This window comes from Montipora capricornis, chromosome 4, assembly GCF_036669925.1.
Source record: "Montipora capricornis isolate CH-2021 chromosome 4, ASM3666992v2, whole genome shotgun sequence".
Lineage (NCBI taxonomy): Eukaryota > Metazoa > Cnidaria > Anthozoa > Scleractinia > Acroporidae > Montipora > Montipora capricornis.
Genome location: NC_090886.1, coordinates 38,762,963 through 38,785,462, shown reverse-complemented (window position 1 = coordinate 38,785,462; position 22,500 = coordinate 38,762,963). Strand labels below are relative to the sequence as shown.

At 38.3% G+C, this 22,500-nt stretch overlaps 2 pseudogenes; both read right to left on the bottom strand.

Annotated features, from left to right (window-relative positions):
* Window positions 1-2,836, bottom strand: part of LOC138046660 (zinc finger protein 709-like) — a 4,780-nt pseudogene extending 1,944 nt beyond the window's left edge.
* Window positions 2,837-14,468: 11,632 nt separating this feature from the next.
* LOC138046893 (zinc finger protein 420-like) overlaps window positions 14,469-22,500 on the bottom strand; it is a 38,602-nt pseudogene continuing 30,570 nt past the window's right edge.

Sequence of the window (22,500 nt, the reverse complement as noted above, 5' to 3'; positions counted from 1 at the left end):
TCTTTCACTAAGACCTTTGCCGCCCTTCTTGCATTTATAAAGCTTCTCTTCAGCAGGGACTTCTTTGTGTCTTGTAACACTTTGTTCTTTTTACCTTTTACCTTCTTCTCTTTCCAGGCCAAGAACCATTATTGATCATATGGCAATTCCTGCGCTTAACTGATCTTGACATGATTTACGGATTGTGATCTCATTCAGCACTAAAACACACAAGAAAAAGAAGTTATTTTCATCAAAACCATCCAACCAACAGCTAAGTTAAGTGAAGATCAACTTTTAAGCCAGAAAGAAAAACGATCTAAAGGAAGTTAATAAAAAGAAAATCAAATTCTTAATATAAAACAATTATAAGGGAGTGAATACAACAACATTATTGTATCATTGTTAATATTATTTAGTGAGTGAACTGTGGGAAAACTAACAAGTTCTAGGAACGTACAGCGCAGGTGAAAAGAATTTTTCAAAATTTGGTGATTTCACGTACGGCAAACAAGGGGACGGAAATTAGTGCTGCACGTGCAGCACGAGTCTTTTTCCCTTTTTAACCAATGGTATTCTTGTTTTATGGCTACGGTAACACGGGCAACAAAAACGTCCAACTTGTCTCGCAACATTGCTGTGAAACTAGTGGAAAAGCGATGTTGCGCTTTTTACATCTCACACACAACCTGTCCTCACAACAAAAATAATGTGTTGCAAGTTGCTGCTGCGTGTTACAGAAAGAAGAGGTCCGTTCTACTTTCTGCAACAAATCCCCCAAAATGCTGCCCGTTTTACCACTCCTATGGGGCAACTTGTTTCGCAACAAAATCAATTTTCTAGCGCTCTTGATTTGTCAAGAGTGGTGATTACGTCATAGGTAACTGCAGTACGTTTCCTCTGCCAAGTGGCGACCACCATTTTTGTTTTCATAGATCAATTAAGCTTACGTGACCTCGTAGCTGGCCAATCAGAGGCCTGGATTAATGCAACTTGCAACACATTTTGTTGTTGTTGTGAGAACAGGTTGTGTATGTGATGTAAAACGCGCAACATCGCTTTTCGACTAGTTTCGCAGCAATGTTGCGACACAAGTTGGACGTTTTTGTTGCTCGTATTTCCGTAGCTTTAAACTCGCTGTTGTCGCAGGACGAGAACGGCAAAGAAATGTAGCAAAATGCAAAATGCACGTGCGGGGCATGCACAGTAATTGTTTCATAAAAGCAACTGTCCTTGCTGATTAAGTCCCTAATGGGAGGTTTGGAACCAAATGTCTAGAGACTCGGATAACAATATGCTGCAATGTACAATTGCTGGTGGACGAACAAAAGGAGCTGATGAGAGATCTTTTGTTTTCGTCCACCAACATGGCTGCGATGACGCAACGCGAAAACCACCTTTTCTGAAGGCTTCACTGCTCACTTTATTTTGTTCCGAGAATTATTTTTTTTGTATGTTCTTCTTATCCAAACTAGCCTTATAAACAATAAAAACGAGATGCTTTCGTGAAGCATACACTGGGTTGCCTGTGGTACGTGTTACAGAAAATCAGAAGGCATTGAATTGTGTGGTATTGAAATACAGCATTCCAGTCTCCAAAGAATAACAAATAAAAGAGAAGCGAGAAACATTGGCTTCTGGGCTGACATGTTGATAATTTTCAAGTTCCTCACAACTCCTTTTTACCACAAGTGTGCCCTCTGAGCATCTGAATGCTTTTAATACTAAAATTCACCGGATGTTAAGCCCTTTCGGGCGGGGTTAGTATTAGGATGGGAGACCAAAAACAGTAAACCCCTACTAAAACACAAGGATCTGACCGAAAATACTATTTACGCTAACAAATGCGAACTCAGCAAAGTACAGATTTTGTTAGCTTGCTTTATGCAAAACAAACATTGATGCAAAAGCAAATATCTATTGATACACAGTTTTAGAAAGAGCAGAAGGAAGTTTCCGGAACGGTCGATCGAGAGTAAAATATTTACGACATGAAAACAATATTAATTTTGAACCATGAATATAGAATATAAAAAAGTTACGATCAGCGACAAACATTTTAGGAGATTTTTGCTACGTTCAAATAAATCGCAAAATCGAAAGTGACATGCCGGAATTCAGCGGGCGGCCGTGATTAAGTTACCGCGGCATGTTTACTCGCCAAACAGTGAAGTATCTGTGTCAAATGATGGCAAGATACCGGGTTTTTGTAAGTTTCTTTTTCTGTCAAGTGTTATAAAGTTTGACACTGAAATGAGCGAAGTCAAAACAAAGATCACAATCGCCCAACTCTTGTTTATGCAAAGTCAAAATTTACTCTCCAAGACGCGTACGACGTTATTTATCACCAGGTAATTCCATCATTTTGGAAATAGCAGCTACTTTATGATTCATCTGCGTCACAATTTTTCACTGATTTTGGGGCTCATTTTGTTGAAACTCAAGCACGCTTCCAACAGGCCTGTGAACCCTTCCTGCTTACAGAGCAATACTAAAAAACTTCTCCCATATCACATTTCAACCTTAAGCTCGAAAATTCAATACACAACATGATATTATAACTCACAAAGGCAGAAAATACCACAGAATCCTTTTCCAGCGAAACATTTATTGAAACAAACAACATATTTGCTCTTAGAGGCGAAAACCTCTTCCTATTTCATTGCGTGCGTGAAGACAAGAAACTCAATCGTGTCAAATTACCATGTACTTCAGGTAAATACAGCTCAATTTGATTTCTGCTCGACGGGCGATAGATTGTTGTCGAAGTCCATTACTCGTCGCTTTTACGATTCCAGGTATTTGTTTTCACCGCCCGCCTAGTTTATCCAACTGACTTTCCATTATTGAGCTCCATAAGGGTATATTTTGTTTAAGATCCACTAAAACGCCATTTGCCATTTGCATTACATGACTTTCGACGCCATTGCAGGTTAAGTTTATCATTCTACTGTGTCCAGCAGAGAAGTCTACGTATTTCCACTACCCTCTCTATCCTAAGAAAATACGGGCAGAGGGCTCTATGCAGACAGACACCACTTAGCAGGGGACTGACGGGCAAGACTTTTACCGACACGGAAAATAAAAATAAAAAAAATAATTTACCCATTTTCCGACTGGGATGCCTACGGCAACCCAGTAATAAAAATTCACTCGCTTCATTACAATAATTATCATGACATGCACGCAGAGACCTGGCCCAGGGTTAGCGCTAACCAGCGTTAAATACCACGGAAACCTATAAGCCTGGCCACCGTTGTTCAAAAGCTGGATAACGCTATCTACCGGATAAATAACTATCCAATGCATAGCGCAATTCGTTTCGCTATGACTTATCCACTGGATAGTGATTTATCCGGCGGGTAGCACTATCCATCGTTTGAACATCTGGGGTCTGATTCACACGTACGAAGCTAATGCAAAAGCAAGTGCAAACGCACGAAAAGACACGTGTGAACTACCTCAACGCAAATGTAAACGCAAGCGCAGACGCAAGAAATCGAAAAATTTGCAATTGCATTTCACAAGTTTGAACCAGTGTGTTACGCAAACGCAAACGCAAACGCTAGCTAGGTGAAAAATACTCGTTCTATGCCTCTAGGGTTGACTTCGTCTGCCATCTTGGGATACTCAATTGCGCGTGCGTCCGCTTGCGAACGACGTGTGAACTTTCTTGCGTTTAGATTTGCGTCGTAGGTGTCAACCAGGCTATAGGTTTTGATACCTCTTAAGGAGGCTCGAAAGGGTTTCAACACTTAGAACGACACTCTCTTTAGATCGAATGACGCTACAACACTGTATCACGTAAGAGCAATGTTATGGTACCATATGAAACACCGATTATTTCCAACAAGATGTGATCATTATTGTGATGTAATAAGTTACCTTGGCAACGGGGAAAGCCCAGCAAAAGCACCCTATATTTTGGATTTAGTCGCTCATATCTCAATAACGAACTCGCTGACCACCCTTTTTATTGCGGAAAAGTGATAAGAAGGCCACGATGAAACTCTCGGCAAAGTTTAAAAAACTTCTGTCTAGAGTATTCAGAGCCACCTCAATAAAATCACAAAATTAAGGTGGCTCTAAATGCACTAGACAGAATTTTTTTTAACTTTGGAGAAAATTTCACCTTCCCCTATAAAATGGGGATCACCGAGTTCGTTTTTGAGATATAAGCAACTAAGGACAAAGTAAAGGGTGTTTTTACAGGGCTTGCCCGTTGCCACAGTGACATATTAAGTTACAATAATGACTGTATCTTGTTCAGCAATAATTCGTGTTTCACTTGGTATCACAATATTGCTAATACATGATACAACATTGTGGTGCCGATCCTTCTAATAAGAGCGACCCTTAGAATCGTCTAAACTGGTTTGAGCCAACTCAACCAACGGCTGGCGCTGACCAGGTTTCCAGCAACAGATCCCTGGTGTTCTAATCTTGGTAAGTTTCTGTTTTGAGCGGTCATTGATTACAGGTCGTGGATCCAAGTCACCAGCAGTGCAACAAATCAAAGTACCGACAAAAAAAAGGACAAAAAACATTGTATTCAAGTAGCAACCGCACTGTCAAGGGTTTAACTTAGTTGGGTGTGACGCTCGCAGACAAGTAAAAGACGGTACCATTTAAGACTCAGCAGCTCAGCTCACTCAGTTTCCGTGCCAATAAGTAAGCACAGACGAATGCCAGTGTTTTTTTCCCTGCTACACAACATTCATGAGTGTCGTGGCGTTGTGTCTGTTTAAATTAATCCATGCATAGAGACAAATCTCCGACTACTGTAGCTAGCGGAAAGTCTTCCCGGGTTTCTTTCCTGTAATTTCCACAAGAGGTCTTAGCTTTCGTAGTACCAAAGCTAAGTTAGTTTTCGTGCTACGAAAACTAAGACCCCAGGGGTCTTAGGTCTTAGTTTTCGTAACACCCACGATTTCGAACAATTTACATCTTCAATTGTTTTTATTCAAATAGCAAGGGACGCTTTGAATTGTTCTGTGAATTATCTTGTCAGTAATCCACCATGATACTGTTGTCTAAATTCCTCATTTGCATGATTTTGTTACGACGGCACCGACGCGTGACATGGCACAGCTAGACTAATTTACTTCAGAGAACTAATCTACATACTTGATGAAAAAAAATTATATGAGAATGTTAACTGTCCACGCCTTTTGATCACACTTCCTCTATTTTAAGGACCGTCGGTACTAGGAGAAATTTGTACAAATACAGTGACTTATTTGTTCATGAGACCTCACTAAAAGAATCAAGTTTATCAAGTTTACGTATGTTCTAATTGTTGCGAAATCTTATAGAGAGTGTTGGATCTGGTAGAAATTACAGCTTCTAGTTAATTTCCATTGTCATGTACACTGTATAGCTTTTCACCGAGATACCTCTATTTATATACTTGATGTTATATTTGGTTGAGTGAGTGACGTCATCAGTCCTCTAATTTGCATATTTTACACGGAACCAATGCAGATATTTCCAAACGGTAAAGAGCGTTTTAAATCTTTCTTGGAGTTCTATGTGATAAACCTTAAAATCCAAGGGATAAAATATTAATCATAGTAGCACTTCAACCACCTAAGAAGCTGGGATTTGGAATGTTTTATGTTCAAGAAAAGAAAAAAGGAACTTATATCAGAACTATTTTAGGCCAAGTCATGTTCTTTCTTCTCTTTAAGGGTGAAAGAAAGCATTGGGCTCTTTATAGCTGGTTAAGATTCTGTTGGGGGTTTACTCAATGGCTACCTGCATGAGAGAAAATCCAAAGGCCTCTCTTACACTGTTTTGTGATAAATCATCCCCACTGAAGGTACATAGAATGAAGAGTCTACACGAGATCAAATGGTCTCAAGATGGATCCAATCAGCGTGAGGCCGAAGAAACCACGATCTTTTGTTGGGAGCAGTTCATTTTACTGGTGATTTGATACCCATTCTTTTGTGGGGGCAAACAGTTGTCATTGGGCCATATAATTATGTGCCTATTAAGTTCATTAAGACATCATATTTGGCCTCCACAATAAACTGTAAGTACAATAAAAATGCATTAGGGAAATGACCTATTATTCAAAGCAGTGGTTTTAGAGTGTGCACAGACTTTGAGCGTGGCCAGTGTAAACATGTACTTCCAGTCTTATACCATTTGAAGGGTAATGCTAAAAAAGGAATAGATGCAACTCATGCTGCACAATAATTGCAAATTAACCTTTATATCACATGCAAATGCAAGGCAAGATTGGAAGAATCCTGCTGTTTATTGGAAGTCACTCAGTGCTTGTTCTGCAAACAACTCTTTATGAATGTTACTGATTTTTTACTGATCATCTTTGTTTGGCAAATACGATCAACAACGTTATGACATCTGAATTTGTTTCAAACATAATTTATTTCACCCAAAATAGAAAGAAAGGGTGATTCCCTTTTCCATTTCCTTTTAAAAAAACTGGCTTGTGGTAATTTGTATTGCTTCTGTACTTTATGCTAGGTGTATCTATGAGGGTTCCTGTGAAGGTTGTACTCTGGGAGACATCCTCTCGTTTATGACTGGTGCTTTCACTAGATTGATCTCTATTTGTTTTTATGAATTTGATGGAGGGAGAAGACCATAGTCCTCCACATGCAGCTCTATTTTCCTAGAGGCATTTAAGATCAAGCTGTGTTTACAGCTCTGATGTTCAGTTCACTGAATGATAGTTATGGCTTCAGAAATAAATAACAACATTATTTACATAGCTAAATACAAAGAAATCTAAAACTTGTACCCAAAAGTGACAACAATAGACCGATAAGTATTATTCGGCTAACTCAATGTTGTACCCAATTCAAATCTCGGGGGGTTAAGATTCTTTGTGTGATGAATTTGCATGACAATGAAGCATTCACATTTAAATGAAACGGGAATACTTGGAACAAAACGTTTTATTCCCAAAAGATTTATATTGGGTACAACATTGAGTCAGCCAAATTGGTCTATTATGTCGTTGGTTCCCTTTTCAAAGACGTTGTTCACGTTTTTTTTCAAACGATAGTACAGTTTTATTATACGCGTGTCAAGTGTTTCACTATAGTCTACCTGAGTATCTTAGCTCAGCCTTAGAAAGAGTACAAAAGAGAGCCATGCGTATTATATATGGCTACGATGTGTCATACATTGATGCTCTTAAGACCACAAATATTAATAGATATTAATAGTTTATCGCAAAGAAGATCTAAATTGTCAGAGTTTTTTCCAACAAACCATTTCTAATCCTAACAATCAGTTATTTCACTTATTACCATTTAACACTAATCATCCTTCGGCAACGCCCTTGTGTAAGACTAATAGGTTCAGTAATACCTTTATTAACGGTAGCGCTAGGATTTATGACTCTAAATAAACTTTCTTTCTATAACGAATACCATTAGTCAATTCTCCATTTGGTACCTTATAGTTTGCAATTTTATATGTGTATACATGTATATATTTTTATATATATTCTTTTTTTTTTTCTTTTCCCTTAGTTTTCATAGTTGTAACAAGACTCCTAGATCTACATGTATCTTAATGTATCATAATAGTTAATATATTTTACTTACTGAATTAATTTTTTTAAATTATGTAATGTAAACCTTATCAATTCAGTTAAAACTGCAATCTAAGGTGATAATAAAGTATCTATCTATCGATCTATCTATCTAGGTGATATACATACAACAAACGTTGAGTTGTTATGTTGACAATGACATCTTAAGCCTTTGCAAGTGAATTAAGTTCTTATCATTCTTATCACAACAGCAACAATGTATTTTTTTTAATTCCCATTTTTAATGATGATGTTCAAGTTCAAAAATCATGTTCATATTTTCTAGAGTGCTCTCGTGATTTTAACATGAAATTAAATGTATCATACAGTTACATTAATCAGTACCTTAGTGTATAAACAATAGAACTAACATTGTTGTTGTCATTGAAAATATTCTTCATACTTATTTTCTTCCACAGTGTCTACAACATGAGAGCGCTCATAGTCCAGATCACACAATGGGACTGGCAGGCTTAAGTTGCAGCTACTACCATGTAACTGTGTTAGGTAGTACAGAGACTCCAGGGTCTTCCACAAATAGTGTCAAGATGAGATTTCTGAATAAACCGCATGTCCCGTGCCTTTCCTTCACAGGAATTCCACTGTTGTAAAGTGAGCCCATACAACATGAAGTATCACATGAGGATTCAGTCACTAGATGTAAGTACTGTACCTGCTGAGCATGCTCAACACAATGAATTTCTCACAAAATGCAGTTTAATATCCTTGTTTCATATGGTTGCTAGGAAATTTTCCTCCCTTTCAAAGAAGCGAGTGTTCACTGCTTGCATGCCCCATGATATGTTTGCTGACTGTCACTTGAGCCTGCTGTGTCCCGTGCCTTTCCTTTAAAGGAATAGGCCATTTCCGAGTTCATCTCTGCCTCCTCTTCAAAGCGAGTCTAAGTGCGAAGTTTTTCTTATGAAAATTAGTTTTCATTCATATGTAAAGTAGAACTAATTACCATCACAAAAACTTCGCACTTAGACTCGCTTGGAAGAGAAGGCAGACGTGAACTCGGAAATGGCCTATTCTGCTGTTGTAAAGTGAGCCCATACAACATGAAGTATCACATGAGGATTCAGTCACTAGATGTAAGTACCTGCTGAGCATGCTCAACACAATGAATTTCTAATAAAATGCAGTTTAATATCCTTGTTTCATATGGTTGCTAGCAAATGTTCCTCCCTTTCAAAGAAGCGAGTGTTCACGGCTTGCAGATCTCTTTTCCCAAACAAACGTCAGCCCAGCAAACGCAAAAAGAAGAGCGACTTCTGCTAGCATGGAACACTCCCTTCTTTGAAAGGGAGGAAATTTACTTGCAACCATGTGAAATAAGGATATTAAACTGCACTTTACTAGTGTTAAGCTCATTTTACAATTCCAGCAATATAGATTGTTCACATGTTATAAGACCTTAAAAATTAATTCTGAAGAAAAAAAATTAATAGAAAAAAAGACAAGACCACAAAAACTGCTGCTGAGCCATACCATCAATCTGAAGTACTTTATGCCACTTTGCACACTTATTTCTCCTTGAAATAATTTGTGAAGGTCTTCAGACAAAAATTCCAATCTTGATTAAAAGAAATGCGACATTGTACTTTAAAAACAAAATTTCACTCCTTAAGCCTCAATATTTATCCACATGCAAATACTCCAGACCAATCTACATTCATTCTGTTATGCTATTAGTTGGGAGGATTTGCTAAAAAGATAAAATCTTCCCTCAAGTGATCATAATAATTATTGTCAAAACCTTTTCTCTTGATTACATAGTGATATTGTACTTGAAGAAATTTGATTTTGGTCCCTCTTGGGACACCATGTGGTTGTTTTTCAGGTTATTGCCTTTCAAATCATTTGTTGTATACCTTAACATTACCTCACATCCACTCAAAAACTCTCCCCTTTAAGCTGTAAATAACTACAGTTATAACTTTTGAATGGCAAGTTCATTTTTATTAATAATGTCCCCTTTAAAACAACAGACAAGTACAGTGCAATTTCTTTGCTGATCTCATCTCAGTGTAACATGAAGAGAAAAACACTGTACTCCCTACGCACAGAACTCTGAGATCCAGTCTGCTCAGGGAACAGCAACACAAAGAGAAACAAAAATTGCATGCCACAAGCAAAGGTATAAACCATGAGATACATGTAGTTCTTAGGAGCCCTTGTAAATTCTATTAAAATCCATCCATGAGCTGGCTCCCAGAAGCGTTTGATTAGGTAATACAGTAAATACATTTATTTACTGAAGTCGTTAAAGGTACTATTACTTGTGCCACAGTATGCCTTATGGGCTAGCACTAGGAGTCTCTTGATATATAAAGAAATACATGTATCAGAATCCACTATTGCTTCTTGAATGTTTCATTGACAGCTTTCATCTCTGAGCACGTGTTGGACTATAGTTTTGAGGCCCATAGGTGAATGCACTCAATGTCTTCTATCAGGGAAGGAAACAGGGGCCCCATATCACAATGCCATTGAAAATCATTGGATATTTTGTTGTATTCAGTTGATTTTTTTTTTGTAGTATTGGCTTCAGTGTTTCATTTATCTAAAGATAGTAACTTTCTTGGAGAATGAGGTACATAATTATATTTTTGGTATGCTCTGGCCATGATAGATTGTGATGATCAATACTAACATCCAGACACTTCGATGACAATCAACATGCAATTGCAGTGTAACCTTAAATTACCTGAATGAACTCTTAAGCCGGTCATACACGGTTCAACATTTGTTGATCAACAAATTTTGCAGCTATTGTTCAACAAATGTTGTACAGTGTGTCAGGTCATGTTGAATGTTGAAATATGCCATTCAATAGAGACCAGCTCTATTCCGTTCAACACGTCTGTGCAACATTGATCAACATTTGTTTAGCAACAAATGTTGCAAGATGTTGGACCGTGTGTCATCGGCTTTAGCATTCTACTATTTAACTTGCTATCAGTGTTTGTATTGGTTTAATTCTTGTTATTCTGATCAAAGTCTCTACTTTTTTGGGGTAAAATAATTTCATTTTTTCCACTGACGACAGCCCATTCAAGTCTCCACTGATGTGTCTTGTTTGATAAATTATTACTAGCAGAAGGGATATTGAAAATACTCCGTGAACGGCAGCCCGGTAATTTCTGAATTTCGGGCCAATCTTCGCGAGATATTCTTTGTATGCAAAGTTATCTTAGTTTGGACGGCAGAGGGATGAGAAGTTGTCGCTTAATCTGTTCAATCTGTGAACCCTCACTGCTCTATCAAGTATGTGCAAATCTCGCCATCATCACTCAGTCCGATCCAATTTAATACCACTCGACCATTGCATTGGCTTTAAATTTTCAACGTATTTAACTGTTATAAGTAATTGTCGCAGTAAAGGAATGCTAACCTTTTGAGAATGAGTGCTTTGACTCAAAAATTGTTTATCACCCCGGTCATTTAGTGATTTGAAAACCTACGGTCATTTGGACCGCTTCCTGAAGACTGGGCCGCCATGATCATTTCCGAAAAGGAGAAAAGCCCACAACCTTCTAACGATAAATAACTTCTAAGAGAATGATCTCTCATTTAAAATGTAGCAAAAAAACATTTTCACCTTCTGTAAGTGAGTTGTTTATCACAACAGCTCAAATCTTCTCTTTGACGATAGCATACTCAAGGTCGTTTTGTTCCCAGGCGATTCGTACCCAAATTCAGCTGAGTAGTACCCAAGCCATTGGTTTGTTTGCGGTGGAAATGGGCCCTTTGGAGCTGGCGATCACATGGTACAATCGAAGTCTCCGAGAGACAGCTCAAAGATGATGTATAGAGCATTGAGTTAGCCGATTAGGTCTATTAACGATCTTTCAGTAGAATTTTTTTGTCATTTAATACTTTTTGTCAAAATTTGCATAATTATAACAAAGATAAACATCACGCATGAAAGCAAAAGTCGGATTTACCTCTTCGTCGCATTCTTGTGCAAAGCACAGGAATTTTTATTAATAGCGAAGATCCTTTCTCCATTCTGTAGCAATCGCCTTGTCAAATTTCAAAAAAATCGACCAATCTGCGAATATTTTATGACCAAAGGTCAAGGGAATTTAGGCAGACACCTGAAGCATTACCAACGTGAGTAGTGCTGTTCTAAGATCATCCTGAAATTTCGCTTCATTCATCCATTTAAAATTTCTGAAAGTAACTACTTTCCAAGGATGATAGATAGCTTTTCCACTCATAATGACAATAACCATAGCGTGACCACTAAATCCCAAAGTTATAAACGTGCGCTTCCTTAAAAAGATCTGTTTTGTTCGTGACTATAACAGCAAGCAGAGTTTGAGTATTCGGAATGATTCTAGTAGGCTTTGTTATCAAGCAAGTTAATCCATGAACATCTTCTAAATCAGATAAAATTTTCCCTTCCCTCAACTCGGGTTACAGAGGATCAAGGTATAAGTTACCTGTGATTACTCGTAACTGTGAATGTAGGAAAGCCCATGAGAAGATATCATAAAGATCTTGAATGAAATAAATGTATAAATATATATTTGAACTGCTTGACTGGACAATTTGAGCAAAAAAATTAAGACAGTGACTCAAATTGTTCAGATTAGTGCGAGGTCATGTGACTTCACTATTTCACAACTAAGATCTTTTACCATACTGATGTAGCAATGATCTCCGAATGGCGTTGGAAGTCTGTATATCTCGATGATTACAGCAGTGTGCATCAATAACTAATGATTCAATGGTATTATATTTCCTGCCGGGGTGGTTTTTAACTTTTTCGTCGAGAGAGTAGTCATGATTTCCCCACCGTCTTTGGCGCGATCTTCTCTATGCAAGTTGTAGCCTTCTATTCTAAATTGACTATTGGGATAGGATGAGTCAATGATTTTAGTTTCAATCAAGAAGATCACTTGCGCCCTCAACTGATTGACCAAGATCTTTAGTTCTATCAGCCTCATTTATTCTGTAATATACACCTTATTCCAAAATGGCCGCAAATTTGCAATCAAACAAATACTAAAATATTGGCCACTTTGGAATACGGTGTACACTGTTTATGTTCTGATGAAACATTAATAAACCGCAATTGTTCGTTTGTCTTGTAGAAATAATGCGTGAAAGTGGTGAGGCGCTCTGGGAACATTAACTGAATTTAAGGCATCACTACATTTATTTGCACAGCCGTGCACGCCTCCGTTCCTCCGTCCATCTTAGCTTCTACATGCAATGAAATTTTTTCGTTATCCCTTACTTCCCTCATCAGTTTAAAGTGATTCACATCTCTAAAAGGGAGGCAACAACATCCGCACGTGCAGTCAACATAAAGATTATCCAAGTAACACTTGAAAGAACTAAGAGGTTTCGAGAACATAGATGGCCACGTCTGACCTCCATGACGCTTGTATTGTGGCGTTCCAGCCGCTCCCCAGATAGGGCCTGGTTCTACTAGCGAGGCAAGCTAAAGCACTAACAATTACTAATTATCAAGACGCGACTAAGTTTGAGTATGTTGTTTTCGCTGATGCTTGCGTGGCTTGTAAAACGTAACTTGGGAGTAGCACTGCCTCAAGACAAGAGTTTTTGTTAAATGAGAAAAAAAACAAGCGTGCGTCAAGTGAAGCACGATTTGAAGGACATTTTTGCTGTACTCTAAAAAAAAAAGGCTGGTTGAGTTTTCAAATCCTAGGTTTTTGACGACAACGAGAGCAAGGACTCGTTTATTCCGTTCCATCCTTTCGCGCCTCCATCAATCCAGTCGCTCCTATCCAATTATTGGGCACTTTGCCCATATTCGGGACTAAAGGGAATTAGGACTGAAAAATAGCGCAAATTTTGAAGCGACGTTTTCGTTGATGTTGTTTGATCCGAGGTTACTTTTAAGATCTCACCTGCTGTTCAATAAGTCAGAACAGTAGCCTCAGCTTGTGGGAGACACACAAGGTCTTTCTTTGTTTTATTTATCTTCAAAAATGATAGTTTCATGCATTTTTTTTCTCTTCGTTCGTTTATGTACTCCAAAGAATGCACGATAAATGTCTTGGAAAACACAACTGAAAACGAATTATTAACAAGGGTAAAATTTCAAATTCGGGTTAAAAAACTTGAGTAATGCAGTTATAAGTAAAGGCGAATGAGCCATCTTTTAAAAAACAAGTGTGCCAAAGCGTGTGAAAGTCTCTTCACCCTGCGGTCCGCATGGTGTTGATCTCATTTCTAAGTTTTGTGTTTAGATGAAACACCATTTCAAGCAATGAACGGGAACCTGGTTTTTATTAAGAAAAGATCACCCAAAGCATCTTTATGAAGGTAACTGTATAAACTTTTGTGAAGCGCTGAGTGTAAGACAACTCCATTCGGACCGTCAGACTGGCATGAAATGTCTAATGTTCACAATTTTACTCACGCCTGATGTTGAGTTGGTTTTAACCGATACTGCTTAATTTATACGTTTAACAAATGTCATAATTTGATGCAAAAACAACAGTTAATTGGACTAGCAGAGTGGCTGAACTCTGATTGAACTAGATTTAATTGTTGACAACAACAATAACAAGGGAAAATACAACACCACTAATGTGACAGACCATCATCACCATTAGAATTATCACTGATTTTGGGCTACCTGTGATTAAAGACGCCCGTTCCATGAAAAAGAGGTTTTTTAGAAAAGGAAATAACATTGAACGAAAGCTAACAATGTTCGTCTGGATTGTTAATTTTTATAAAGTGACAAATAAGGAAGAATTATCGTCAATGAGTTATAACCATTATAACACAAAATTAGGCAAAAAACCCTCCAGTTCAGGTTGACGGCTCCTCAAATGTCATGTGATTTTGGTAATGTGCAAGAAGAAGCTCCTCGCTGCTCAACTCCTCCTGGCAAAGCCAACAGCTGTGTTTTACACCCAGGTTTGAACTATGTTCTCGCAAAGCGCAGGAGATGAATATCTACTTCGTGTCCATTGGCACTTGCAGAACGCTTTCCTGCTTTATCACGTTTTTTGACACTTGTGTTGCGAAAAGACTTTCCAATTGTCTTACGTTCATTACGCTTTTCTCCAGTATGAACTCTTTCATGGGACTCTAAAGCTCCTGTTTGGCTAAAACACTTGCCACATTGCTTGCATTGATAAGGCTTTTTTCAAGCATGCCATCTTTCGGGTGTCCTCAAATTTCCTGCTCCGCTAAAGCACTTGCCACATTGTTTACATTGATAGGGCTTCTCTCCAGTATGGACTCTTTCATGTGTCCTTAAATCTCCTGCTCGGCTAAAACATTTGCCACAATGTTTGCATTTAAGAGGCTTCTCTCCTGTGTGGACTCTTTCATGTTTCCTTAAATTTCCTGCTTTCCTAAAACACTTGCCACATTGTTTGCATTGATAAGGCTTCTCCCCTGTATGCACTCTTTCATGTTTTCTTAAATTTCCTGCTTGGCTAAAGCACATGCCACATTGTTTACATTTACAAGGCTTCTCCTCTGTATGGACTCTTTCGTGTGTCCTTAAATGTGGAGTTTGACTAAAACACTTGCCACATTGTTTGCATTTATAAGGCTTCTCTCCTGTGTGGACTCTTTCATGTGTCCTTAACTGTCCTGCTTGGCTAAAACACTTGCCACATTGTTTGCATTTATAAGGCTTCTGCCCTGTATGCACTCTTTGATGTTGTCTTAAATCTCCTGCTTCCGTACAACACTTGCCACATTGTTTGCATTTGTAAGGCTTCTCCCCTGTATGCACTCTTCCATGTTTCCTTAAACTTCCTGCTTGGCTAAAACACTTACCACATTGTTTGCATTCATAAGGCTTCTCTCCAGTATGCACTTTTTCGTGTGTCCTGAAATGTAGCAAAATGCAAAATGCACGTGCGGGGCATGCACAGTAATTGTTTCATAAAAGCAACTGTTCTTGCTGCATTAAGTCCCTAATAGGTGGTTTGCAACCTAATAACATAGAGGGCAAAATTACTGAATACTGATTGGTCAATGAAGAGGGCATTTTTTTCTTAATTTTGCTTGAGAAGAGGGCAAAATTACTCGCTCACGATTGGTCGAGCGCCAAAAATTCTCGCTCCTGATTGGCTGAACGTATCTCTTCCACATTCAGTTGGTTTCTTCTGTTTGAGCAAAACAACTTCGTCTTCATCGAAGCTTGTCTTTTAATTCGCGCTGCATTCGCCGAAAAGGCATAAAGATTAAGAATTGGCTTTAAAAGATGATCTGAAATTTGAATTTTCGAGTGACAAGAAGAAGGGCAAAAGGTTTTTTTCGTGAAAAGCTTAAAACTTGGATCGGCTTACATGGCGCCCGGCGTAGCGGGATTGTGTGGTTGAAAAACAAAATGATTTCTTTCGTCAAGGGCTTTCAGTTTACCACGACATCTTGCAGCTCAACAAAAAAGGTCACAGAACAATTTGCCATTGACGGGAGGAACGAGTAGCTGCGCGACTCGGGCAATTTCAGCAACTTCTGAAAACACAAGTGATATTAATCCTTAATTTTACTCGGCCCCATGCGATTACCTATACAAATGTCTAGAGACTTGGATAACGAACAAAAGGAGCTGATGAGAGATCTTTTGTTTTCGTCCACCAACATGGCTGCGATGACGCCACGTGAAAGCCACCTTTTCTGAAGGCTTCACTGCTCACTTTATTTTGTTCCGATAATTACTATTATTTTTGTATGTTCTTCTTATCCAAACTAGCCTTATAAACAATAAAAATTCACTCGCTTCTTTACAATAATTATCATGACATGCACGCAGAAACCTGGCCCAGGGTTAGCGCTAACCAGCGTTAAATACCACGGAAATCTATAAGCCTGGCCACCGTTGTTCAAAAGCTGGATAACGCTATCTACCGGATAAATAACTATCATAGCGCATAGCGCAATTGGTTTCGCTATGACTTATCCACTGGATAGTGATTTATCCGGCGGGTAGCACTATGCATCGTCTGAACAACTGGGTCTGATTCACACGTACGACGCAAATGCAAATGCAAATGCAAATGCAAATGCAAACGCACGAAAAGACACGTGTGAACTACCTCAACGCAAACGCATGCGCAGACGCAAGAAATCGAAAAATTTGCGCTTGCATTTGCGCTTGTGTTTGCATTTCACAAGTGTGAACCGGTGTAACGCTAACGCTAACGCAAACGCTAGCTAGGTGAAAAATACTCGTTCCATGCCTCTAGAGTTGACTTCGTTTGCCACCTTGGGATACTCATTTGCGCGTGCGCATTTCAATGTCCTTGCGTTGCTGCTTGCGTTCGACGTGTGAGCTTTCTTGCGTTCAGATTTACGTCGTACGATTGAACCAGGCTACCTTTTAAGGAGGCTCGAAAGGGTTTCAACACTTAGAAGACACTCTCTTTAGATCGAATGACGCTACAACACTGCCACGGTATAACGTAAGAGCAATGTTATGGTACCATATGAAACACCGATTATTTCCAAACAAGACGTCATCATTATTGTGATGTAATAAGTTATCTTGGCAACGGGGAAAGCCCAGAAAAAAGAACCCTATATTGTGGATTTATTTGCCCATATCTCAATAACGAACTGAGTGACCACCCTTTTTTATTGCTGAAAAATGATTAGAAGGCTCAATGAAACTTTCAGCAAAGTTTAAGAAAATTCTGTCCAGAGGATTCAGAGCCACTTTAACAAAATAACAAAATTAAGGTGGCTCTAAATGCAGCGGACAGATTCTTTTAAAACTTTGCAGAACGTTTCACCTTGCCCTTCTAATTACTTCTCAGAAATAAAAAAAGGGGGTCATTGAGTTCGTTTTTTAGATATAAGCAAATAAAGACAAAATAAAGGGTGTTTTTACAGGGCTTGCCCGTTGCCACGGTGGCATATTACGTCACAAGGGTGTGCGACTCATGCTGCACAATAATTGCAAATTCACCTTTATATCACATGCAAATGCAAGGCAACATTAGAAGAATCCTGCTGTTCATTGGAAGTCACTCAGTGCTTTTTTCTGCACACAACGCTTTATGAATGTTACTGATTTTAGCAGACCCCTGGTGATCATCTTTGTTTGGCAAATATGATCAACAACGTTATGACATCTGAACTTGTTTCAAACATGTGCCATTGTATGTGATGCCCTTTTCCATTTCCCTTTTTTAAAAAGTGGTTTTTAGTAATTTGTTTGCTTCTGCACTTTATGCTAGGTGTATGAGGGTTCCTGTGAAGGTTGTACTCTGGTAGACATTAGACGGTTTTAGATTCTACGACGAGGATGAGAACGAGTACGAGTTTTGACTGCCCGTTTTTAGCGAAAATACTAAGTAAATTTATAACCCGTACGCTTAATCCTACTCTTTGTTAGCAGTATAGGTTGCTTAGTTATTCTTATTGCTGGTAACTGAGCCTTTTTGCTCATCAAAAAAGCAAAAAATATCAACCGTGTTGTTGAATTGTTTTGACTGATTCGACGACATTTTTGCGAAACCTCGTACTAAAATGACGACGACATCAAGTTTTTCCCGCCAAAATGACGATGGTTTGCGAGCGCTCACTGTTGTCTTAAGAGAAAATCTCGTAATCGTAGTCGTTCTCGTACTAGAATCTAAAGCTCTCTATTCTCTCGTTTATTACTGGTGCAGACAGGATTCCAGCTCTTGGTTTTACTAGATTGATCTCTATTTGTTTTTATGAATTTGATGGAGACCATAAAGGCCATGGTGCAGATTGCAGCTTTATCTTCCTAGAGGCATTGAACATCAAGCTGTGTTTACAGCTCTGATGTTGAATTCACTGAATGATAGTTGTGGGTTCAGAAATATATAACACCATTATTTACATAGCTCCATACAAAGAAATCTAAAACTTGTGCCCAAAAGTGACATGAATAGACCAATAATTCGGCTAACTCAATGTTATTCCCAATTCAAATCTATCGGGGTTAAGATTCTTTGTGTGATGAATTTGCATGACAATGAAGCCTTCACATTTAAATGATATGGGAATACTTGGAACAAACCGTTTTATTCCCAAAAGAGTTGAATTGGGTACAACATTGAGTAAGCCGAATTGGTCTATTATGTTGTTGGTTCTCTTTTCAAAGACGTTGCTCATGTTTTTTTTTTTCAGATGATAAGTACAGGTGATTTACATACAACAAATGTTGCCTTATTATGTTGACAATGACATCTTAAGCCTTTGCAAGTGAATTAAGTTCTTATCACAAGAGCAAGAATGTATTTTTTTAAATTCCCATTTTTATGATGATGCCCAAGTTCAAAAATCATTTTCATATTTTCTATAGTGATCTCATGGTGATTTCCAACATGAAATAAAATGTACCATACAGTTACATTAATCAGTACCTCAGTATATAAACAAGAAAATTAACATTGTTGATGTTTGACCAGATATGTTCTCTATTGCTTGACTTGCAGCCCTGTTCACAATTACACGGTAAAATTCTGTTTAGTAGAACCTAGCTAGAATTCACTGGAAGCTTGATCTCATTTTACTTTCCATGTGAGACAAATCATTGCCAACTCACACTATTTTGTGTTTCCCTTGGGTCGCTGTATGTGAAAAGTGACTTGAAACGATTGAAATTACAGCATGTCTTACCATCATAAAGACAAGAATAATAATAATGATGATGTTACTAATGATTGTAATAATCATAAGCTACTACAGAAGTCAAATGTTGGGTTTTATCGTAGGTTCAAATTGGAGTACACTGTACCTAAGAAAATTCTCATTGCGTTACCAAATCTTGGGAATCCAAACATTACAGCCTCTTCCAAGACCACTCAGGGAATATTTTTTTGTCCTTTGGCTACACCATTCAGTACATGTACATAGGTAACTTGCACTTCAAAAATGCAATGAGCCTATATGCATTTATAGCTTACGAAACCAACTTTTGTTCTTTTACTATAACAATGATATTAAAGTTACACAACGTGACACAACGTATACCAGCCTGAAGACCACGAACAAAGTCGACTTAGTCTCTGTACTCATATTAAATCTTTCCATGGTCACAACCATAACCTGACCTTATATCTAATACAAAAGAAGGGAAGAGATTAACCCAAAAAAATGTAATCCAACTTATCAAAGGACTCTAATAATTTATTTCAAGTGTAGGAAAGTATAGTCTGGTATTGAGCACTGTAAAGCTTCCTTCCAGTTTTCTCGCTTGGAGAGATTGCAAGTTTGGACAAGGTATTCAAAATGTTCTTCATACTCATTTTCTTCCTCAGTTTCTACAACATAAGAGGGCACATAGTCCAGCTCATACAATGGGACTGGCAGGCTTAAGTTGCAGCTACCAACATGTACATGTACATGTAACTGTGGCAGGTAGTACAAAGAATCCAGGGTCTCCCACTAATAGTGTCATGACGAGATTTCCGAATAAACCACCTGCCCCATGATATGTTTGCTGACTGTCACTTGAGCCTGCTATGTCCCGTGCATTTCCTTTACATGAATTCCGCTGTTGAAAAGTGAGCCCACAAAACATGAAGTATCACATGAGGATTCGGTCGCTATATGTAAGTACCCGCCGAGCATGCTCAACACTGCAGTGAATTTCTAATAAAATGCTGTTTAATATCCTTGTTTCATATGGTTGCTACCAAATTTTCCTCCCTTTCAAAGAAGCAACTGTTCCCAGCTTGCAGATCTCTTTTCCAGTACTCGTCAGCCCAGCAAATGCAAAAAGAAGAGAGACTCCTGCTAGCATGGAACATTCGCTTCTTTGAAAGGGAGGACATTTGCTTGCAACCATGTGAAATAAGGATATTAAACTGCATTTAATTAGAGTGTCAAACTCATTTTACAACTCCAGCAATGTAAATTGTCCACATGTTATAAAACCTTAAAATTAATTTTGATGAAAAAAACTTAATAGAAAAAAAAAAGAAGACCACAAAAACTGCTGATGAGCCATACTATCAACCTGAAGTACTTTATGCCCCTTTGCACATTTATTTCTCCTTGAAAAAAATATTTTGTGGAGGTAAAAAATTCCAATCTTGATAAATAAATAAAAAATGTGACATTCGTTGTACTTTAAAAACAAAATTTCACTCCTTAAGCCTCAATATCCACGTGCAAATACTCCTGACCAATCTACAATCATTCTCTTATGCTATTAGTTGGGAGGATTTGCTAAAGATAAAATCTTCCCTCGATCATTGTCATAACCTTTTCTCTTGATTACATAGTGATATTGAAAGAAGAAATTTGATTTTGGTCCTTCTTGGGACACCATATGGCTGTTTTTCTGGTTATTGCCTTTCAAATCATTTCCACTAAATCATTCCACTCAAATCATTTCACATCCACTCAAAAAAAATCCCCTTTAAGCTTTAAATAACTACAGTTATAAGTTTTAATGGCAAGTTCATTTATAAACAATTTCCCATTCAAAACAACAGCACAGTGCAATTTATTTGATGATCTTATCTCAGTCTAACATGAAGAGAAAAACATTGTACTCCCTATGTGCATGAGATCCAGTCCGCTCAGGTAACAGCACCAAACAAAAAAAAAGATGGCACAGGCATTAAGCTATAAGAGGTGAGATAGCTCTAAGGAGAGACGGTTTATAGAATTGAGTATGCAAGCTCGCAATTAAACTGTTTTTCCAATGATAGCAGTTTCAATGATGAAATGATATATGAAATGGATCATATATGAACTGCGGATATGAAATCAAGTGAAGCTATGATCTTCGCAGTTATGAACGCAATTTTGCAATTGGGTAAAGAAGCCTGAAAATTTCAGGACTTCAATTCGTAAGCAGACAGAAAGAACAATTTCACGATAAAAAGAGCAGGTAGCCATTAAATTTTTTATGACAGTACTTTTATTTGGTTTGTTTGTTATGTTTGAGAATCTGAACCCTATTACAACGATTGCTTGAAACTCCACTTCTTGCGCTTATTCTAAAATTGAAAAATGGGTAAAATTGCAGGAAAAGTGCCGAAGTTGCTGGAAAAAATGTTCGATTTTCCGCATTTCAGTCAGAAGTTCGACCTGTTTTTTCAAAGTCCATATGGAACAAAGCGCCACGGTCACAAAGGACGTTTATTCTTGGATTTCACATGACGTCACGGCCGCCATGTTGGTGTCCCCAAACAATGAAATGGCGGCCATGTTGGTGTCCCGATCCAATCCTCCGGGAATTGAAAGCTATTATTATGCTAACGTCTTCTTTTGTTTTTGTTGAAAAACATGACTGTTGATCACGTGAGTGAAACCCAAGAATTGCTATCGCTATTGTTTTCTTGAAACAAAGGAGTGTATGCATAAAATGAAGTAGGGACCTGCGCGGAAATCTTGCCTGAATGGGTCTCCACACGTTAAGATGAAAGTCCAATATTTACTAGAGCCACTTCTAACCTAAATGACGCTTGTGCAGGGGTGCAGGGATCGCGCAGTGGTAAGAGCAATCGCCTTCCACCAATGTGGCCCGGGTTCGATTCCCAGACCGGCGGCGTCATATGTGGGTTGAGTTTGTCGGTTCTCTACTCGGCTGCACCGAGAGGTTTTTCTCCGGGTACTCCGTTTTTTCTCTCTCCTCGAATACCAACATTTGACTGCTTTTGCCTTAATTGTTAATTTCAGTTTACAGTGTCCCCAATTCGTTCTCGAGCGCTAGAACGACTAGACACTTAAATAAAGTTGGTTTCCTTTCCTTTCTTGTTTTGTGGCGTTCTGGCCGCTCCACAGACAGGGCAGGGTTTTACTAGTGACGCAAGAAAAAGCAGCAGCAGCGCACTCCATGATAATTAGTGTCTTTCGTCGTAATAACAAGTAGTGATTATCAAGACGAGACTAAGTTTGAGTGGTGTTTAAAACGCTTATGCTTGCGTCACGTGAGGTACGCTTTTAAGGACATTTTGCTGTACTCTTAAAAAAAGGCCTGGTTGAATAGCGCTTTGCACCATTAC